We start from the raw sequence: 6,419 nt of genomic DNA, 5'->3' as shown, positions 1-6,419 counted from the left end.
GTTCACATTTATGTATGAATGTGGAACATATATTTCAAATTTAGGGGGTCTTTGTTTACAGAGGCATAGAATTCTGTCTGAAATGTCCCTCTAGGTATAAATTGAAGTTACGGTAATCAGGTAGCCGGCTCAAGGTTGACTCAGCCTTCCATTCTTCCAAGGTCAGTAAAATGGGTATCCAGCTTGCTGGAGGTAAAACATAGATGACTGGGGAAGACAATGGCAAACCACCTCGTAAAAGAAAAGTCTGCCAAGAAAACATCATGATGTGACGTCACCCCATGGGCTGCTAACGACTTGGTGCTTGCACAGGGGACTGCCTTTACCTTTTTAAACTAACACCATCTAATGTCCTGCAGTACTTTAAATATACCTTCATATATACAAGCATAATAGCTCTGTGTGACATATATACAAATATACAAGCATAATAGCTTTGTGTGACATAGTTGATTAATATGAACTTCATATTAGGCCAGTGGTTCCCATTTGCAGGGTCGTGACCCGGTACTGGGCCACGGAAGCCTCAAAACTGGGTTGCCAGGGGCGTCCTGACAACCGCCTCCCCAACCCCTCTATTTATCTTTGGCACTGCATGCCACACCATGCTCCAGCCCCTGCCCCGCACGCTATCACCTGTAGCACTCAGAGAAACATCAGAGAGGGCGGGGAAAGCTCCTGACTGGCGCGCAGTCTCTGTATAGCTCTCTGAGCATCCTCTGCCTGGGCCATGGGGAAAGAACCGGGCCACGGGGGGCGGGAGGAAGGGAAGTTTGAGAAACCCTGTGTTAGGCTATTATATAAACATTGAAAGACTAGTGGTTTTCTTATCCTTAGTGGTTCCATTCCTTTTGGAGTCCATTTTAAATATACATCCTCCACACATTCTCAACACTTCCCAGATTCATACATGACATTCGGCCTTACGCTGAATCAAATGCTTGGTTAATCAAGATCAGTATTATCTTCTCAGGCTGCTGGTGGCTCTCCAGAATCTGAAGCAGAAGTCTTTCACATCACTTACCACCTGATCGTTTTCTTAGCTGGAGCTGTTGGAAATTGAACCTGGGAACCTTCTGCATGCCAAGCAGATGCTCTACTGTTGAGCCACAGCCCCTTTGCCAGTTATTTATATTAACAAAAACATGCAGTGCGAGAATCACAAGAAGATTGAAGCCAAAACAAGGAACCATGCTGAAATTAATGAAAACAAAATACAAACCATTCCAAAAAACTTATTTAAATACAGACTTTCAAAATAGTGATTATCACAATACAATTTAACAATGATTACATCAGGGTGAATACATTTAAATCTTTATAACAAAATGCATCTAAGCAGCAAAATTCATTTTATAACTTAATTCGCTAAAGTGCTTAGTGCAACAAAGTGCTTGTAGAACAAAGTGCCTGTGCAATATTTTGCAAGAGAGTTTCTTTTCTGAAGACTCGTCGATGTCTCTCTGATGGAGCCCGGAGCCGGCAGGACGCTTGTTGCACTGTTTCCAATCTCAGTCAGTCAGTCACATTTTATTTGTATCCCGCCCTCCCCGACCAAGCGGCTCAGGGCGGCTAACAGCATAAAACTCGATACATACATTATATAATAAATAGCATTTGAATACAGTTAATTAAAATCCATAAAATTCTAAAAGCATTAATACATTTAGTGCTATTCATCGGCAAGTTTACTTGGCAATTTAATAGTATCAGCTGGTGAAGGCCATTTGGAACAGGATGGTTTTGCAGGCCCTGCGGAATTGTTTAATGTCCCGCAGGGCCCGCATTTCCTCTGGGAGGTGATTCCACAGCTGTGGGGCCAAAACTGAGAAAGCCCGAGTACGGGTACTCTGGAGTCTTACCTCCTTTGGCCTGGGGATAGTCAGCAGGTTCTTTCCTGCTGACCTCAGTGCTCTCTGGGGTTCGTACAGGGAGAGGCGGTCCCTAAGGTAGACAGGTCCTCGGCCATCTCTTTATCAAAGAGGGATATCCAAAGGTTTTTTATCTCATGGCAGCTATACAAAAATGGATCAATAATACAACATGCAAGTCAATCAACAATAATTCATAAAAAATGATTTAACATTAGATAATCAGCTTACCACTATTGGCAAGAACTGGAGCTTATACAAGCACACAAAAATCTTTTCAATGGCATATTACCGCAAAAGCATTACTTCCTGTCAGAGCTTTTTTTTGACTCAATACAAGGTCCACTGACACAACAATAATTATATTCACACAAATGTGTACAACAAAGGTGTCAGAGTTTCAAAGTCTCTCTTTCCAGAATATACAATTTGTGACACGCTTCCGGTAAAAATAACCATGTTTCAAAGGTGATTCTTCATCCGACAAATACATAATTTTTCTGGGATCACAGCTCAATTCATTATGTGCATAGGTCAATTTCACAAGGCAACAGTTCTTTTTAGTGGCCAGGTTTGCAGCGGTCTGGTGATAATTGAATAACTTGGAACCAGTGCTCTATATACTGGTTCCAAAATGGCACTGATGGTTCTCCTGTAGTGAAGCTGCGTTGCCATGTCCAAGGGAAAGGATCCATCCAGGACTATGGTGCCCTGCCACTGACCTGGTTTTTAAGTGCTGCCTGAGCCAAAGGAAAGAAAAGTTGTGGGCAGCATGCAGCACCAACTGCCTCTCAAGAATCACCCACCTCAAGCTGCTATTTGAGGGACGTCAAAGGACAGCCAAATGAAGGCAGAGACCCTGCTGAGGGATAGACTCTGAGGGCGGGAAGGGTGCTCTCCTCAGGGGACAAAAGGAAGGTCCTTTGCCACCCCAGGAAGGGAGAAGCAACAGCATGTGCCACTGAGGTCACATGGTGGCCAGGGACACTGGATGCCTCCCCAGCCTTGTGGAGGAAGCACATTTGTGTTCGTTTGTTTCAACACCACTAATTGAATCAGCTTCAGGCTTCTTTCACTTTAGGGATTTATAATTGAGTAAAGGAGAGGAAGCTTGGTGTAGAGCCTGTTTGGTGTAGCGGTTAAGTGTTCGGCAGAACCAGATTTGATTCCCAACTCCTCCACTTGCAGCTGCTGGAATGGCCTTGGGTTAGCCATAGCTCTCAGAGTTGTCCTTTAAAGGGCAGTTTCTGGGCAAGCTCTCTCAGCCCCTCTCTCACAGGGTGTCTGTTGTGGGGAAGGAAAGTACAGGAGAAAGTAAGCCGTTCTGAGACTCTGATTCAGAGAGAAGGGCAGGGTATAAATCTACGGTCTTCTTCTTCTTCTTCTTGGAGAAGGAGACCCAGGAAGAGTTTCTGTGTTCTCCTTCTACTTGCAACTGTTTCTGGCTATTGAGGGGAGATTGGTGTGGGGTCAGTTCCAATTTGAATGGGGGCACCACCCTCAGTGTCCCCCCCCCACTGGCTACAGCCCTGCTTTCAGATACTTAACTTTTTGGAATATAACTAGGACACTGTACCCCAAATGATGGGGCAATTTCAGAGTGAATTGAAATATTTCTACACAAATTTTCATCAGTGTAGCTTTCCTTCCCATGGAAATCACATTTACTGTATTTTTAGTTGATCCTGACAGAGAGAGAAGTCATAACTCGCCTCCAGTTTTCCACATAACTACTTCTGACTGCTGCCCTTTTTAAAGTCTTTTCAGGCTATCCATCCAGAATTAACTTCCTTTTAAGAAAAGGCCTTTGGTGGTTTATAAATTTTTAATACAGGATGCGAGCTGCCAGAACAGCTTTGGATGGCAACCAAAGATTTGAAGCTGTCTCCCAAACATGAAATGAGGTACAGCCCCCGGTGCACCTGGACACAGTGCCTCTTTTCATTCCCCGCCTTCAGAATTATGCCACCTCTGGCTTTCACCTCAGAACATGAGGAATTTTCCTTCAAACTGACTTCTTGGAACTAGGATTGTGCCCTATTAGCGGATAATTTATCACATCATATTTCTCCACCTTGAGAAATTTGGCTCCTTATTTTTTTGCAACTGGATGATTTTTTTTTTTAAAAAAGGAAAGAAACTTGACTACAGGGATTATGAGATTCATGCAAAGCATCTTCAGATGGGACCAGATTTAATGGGCAGAAGAGAGTAAATTAGGGCTAACTGGCAGCAACGAATACCAGACCTCATCAATTATAAACTACTCTTAGAGGTCTGATTATTCCTGTACATAAAACTTCTCATCATAGCCTGATTCTCCGCTTTTGGCCTGTAACTCACCAAGAGTTTCATTGGGATGAGTTTGATTGGTTTGTGGGGAATTTCTAGTTGCCCTGAGTAAATTACGCATAGCAGAATCACATTGATTTTATTTCTTTAATGATAAGAAACAAGTCAGTGTTCCCACAGAAAAGTGGGCAGAATCTTAAATGAAACTTCCTCAGCTCAAAAGTTCCCAATCCCGATTGGCCTTCCTGCCCTCATAAATAACTGAAAACAGGGCTTTGGGGGGTAGAAAAAGCCCAGCAGGAACTCATTTGCATATTAGGCCACACACCCCTTATGCCAAGCCAGCGGGAACTGTGTTGCTGTGCGTTCCTGCTCAAAAAAAGCTCTGCTGCTTACCATAGATTGGCTGAGAGGCTGGGGGCTATGGTGGGATGGTCAGAACCAGTGCTACCATTATGTCAACTAGGTGGCCACCTAGAGCACAGACCTCAGAGGGGTAAAGAATTGATGATCAGCATTAGGGTGTGAAATCAGTCACACATCTATCAGGTGTAAATTTTCTAGGAAAAAAGGAGGAAGTTGAGGTAAGTGCGAAGCCTATCACAAATCTTCCAGGGGTGAATTCTCTATACAATTGGTTAGAACAGAATTAGCAGTTAACAGGAGTGAGATTAAAGCATGAAGGGATAATGATAATAACAACAACAATAACAATAATAAAGATGTAGCAGGCTCAGAAGAGCCCCATGGCGCAGAGTGGTAAAGCTACAGTACTGCAGTCCCAACTCTCTGCTCACAACCTGAATAAGATACCGGTGGAAGCTGGGTTCAGATAGCCGACTTGAGGTTAACTCAGCCTTCCATCCTTCCGAGGTCGGTAAAATGAGTACCTAGTTTGCTGGGGGGGGGAGTATAGATGACTGGGGCAGGCAATGGCAAATCACCCCATAAAAAGTCTGCTGTGAAAACGTTGTGAAAGCAACGTCACCCCAGAGTCGGAAACGACTGGTGCTTGCACAGGGGACTACTTTTACCTCCCTTTAGCAGACTTAGAAGGAAGTAAAGAAAAAGACAGAGAGAAGAACAGGATGGTGTTTCACAGTAGTCCTGTACAACTCTTTTATTGCTGAGGAAATTATTTTTGACAGAACAGGAGACACACAATGAGGAATTTAGGTCCAGAGGTAAGTGAGCACAGACCTCCTTTGGCTAATATATGCCAACCCACAGGAATCTTATCCACAGGGCGGAGGGTTGTGGTCTTTTGTGTTTACTCTGAAAATTGCTGGGAAAGGATCCCGCCTGCAGGGACTTCAGATATTATGCCACTTTTGCTTGAGCTTATGTTTGTCCGCTTAGAAAAGAATCCTACTTACAGCCCGATCCTATGCCCTTTATTTATTTTATCTTCTTTATACATGGTCTGCCTCACTCACTGAGACGCAAAATGAGTTACGCCGTGTAAGTCAATGCAGTAATTCACATGAGACATCTAATAAACAATACAATAAGACTAGGATTACAGGAATTTGAAACAGACCCAAATAATTACACTTGGCATGTGAAACAATGCCCCCCCCCCCAAAAAAAAAAGATATTACAAAGGTAGCAAGCAACCTAACCCTCAAGACAAACCAAGCTCAACCTCGGATACATGCAAGAACAGAGACTCGGCACGCGCACACTTCTTCACATACATTGAAACAGATTTTCTCAAATATCACATGCAGTTATGGGGGTTAGTTGTCAGACATCCGGCTGTCCAACCTGGTGGAACTCTCTGCTGAATAACATCCATACTCTGCAGCAGGGGTCCTGTAATGTACTGAGAACCGAGATGGTTTGAAGGCAACATAGTTTATTCAGTAGCACATTACAAGAGAGAGAGCACGCGGGCTGGGCCCCGCTTATATACATAACGCAGAACTGCCCCCTTGTCCGACCAGGCCAATCCTGATCGGTTAAACTGTTGATGGGCGGGGCGTCTGGCGAGCCACATCTGGGAACCCAGGGGTCGCCTTCCGTAGCAATCGCCATGCGGCCTAGCCGGTTATGTTCAATACATAACAGATCCCCAGCCACCAGGCTGGTACCAGTCCGTGGCCTGCTAGTAACTGGGCCACAGAGCGAGGCAGAGGCACTGCACCACCCTGCCTGCCTGGGATCTGGATGGATGAACGAGGCAGTGTGGCCTCGCTCTGAGGCTGGGAACATAAGAACATAAGAGAAGCCATTTGGATCAGGCCAATGGCCCAT

The sequence above is a fragment of the Heteronotia binoei genome, chromosome 7 (genome assembly GCF_032191835.1).
Source record: "Heteronotia binoei isolate CCM8104 ecotype False Entrance Well chromosome 7, APGP_CSIRO_Hbin_v1, whole genome shotgun sequence".
NCBI classification, from domain to species: Eukaryota; Metazoa; Chordata; class Lepidosauria; order Squamata; family Gekkonidae; genus Heteronotia; species Heteronotia binoei.
Note: the sequence above shows the minus strand (reverse complement) of the source record.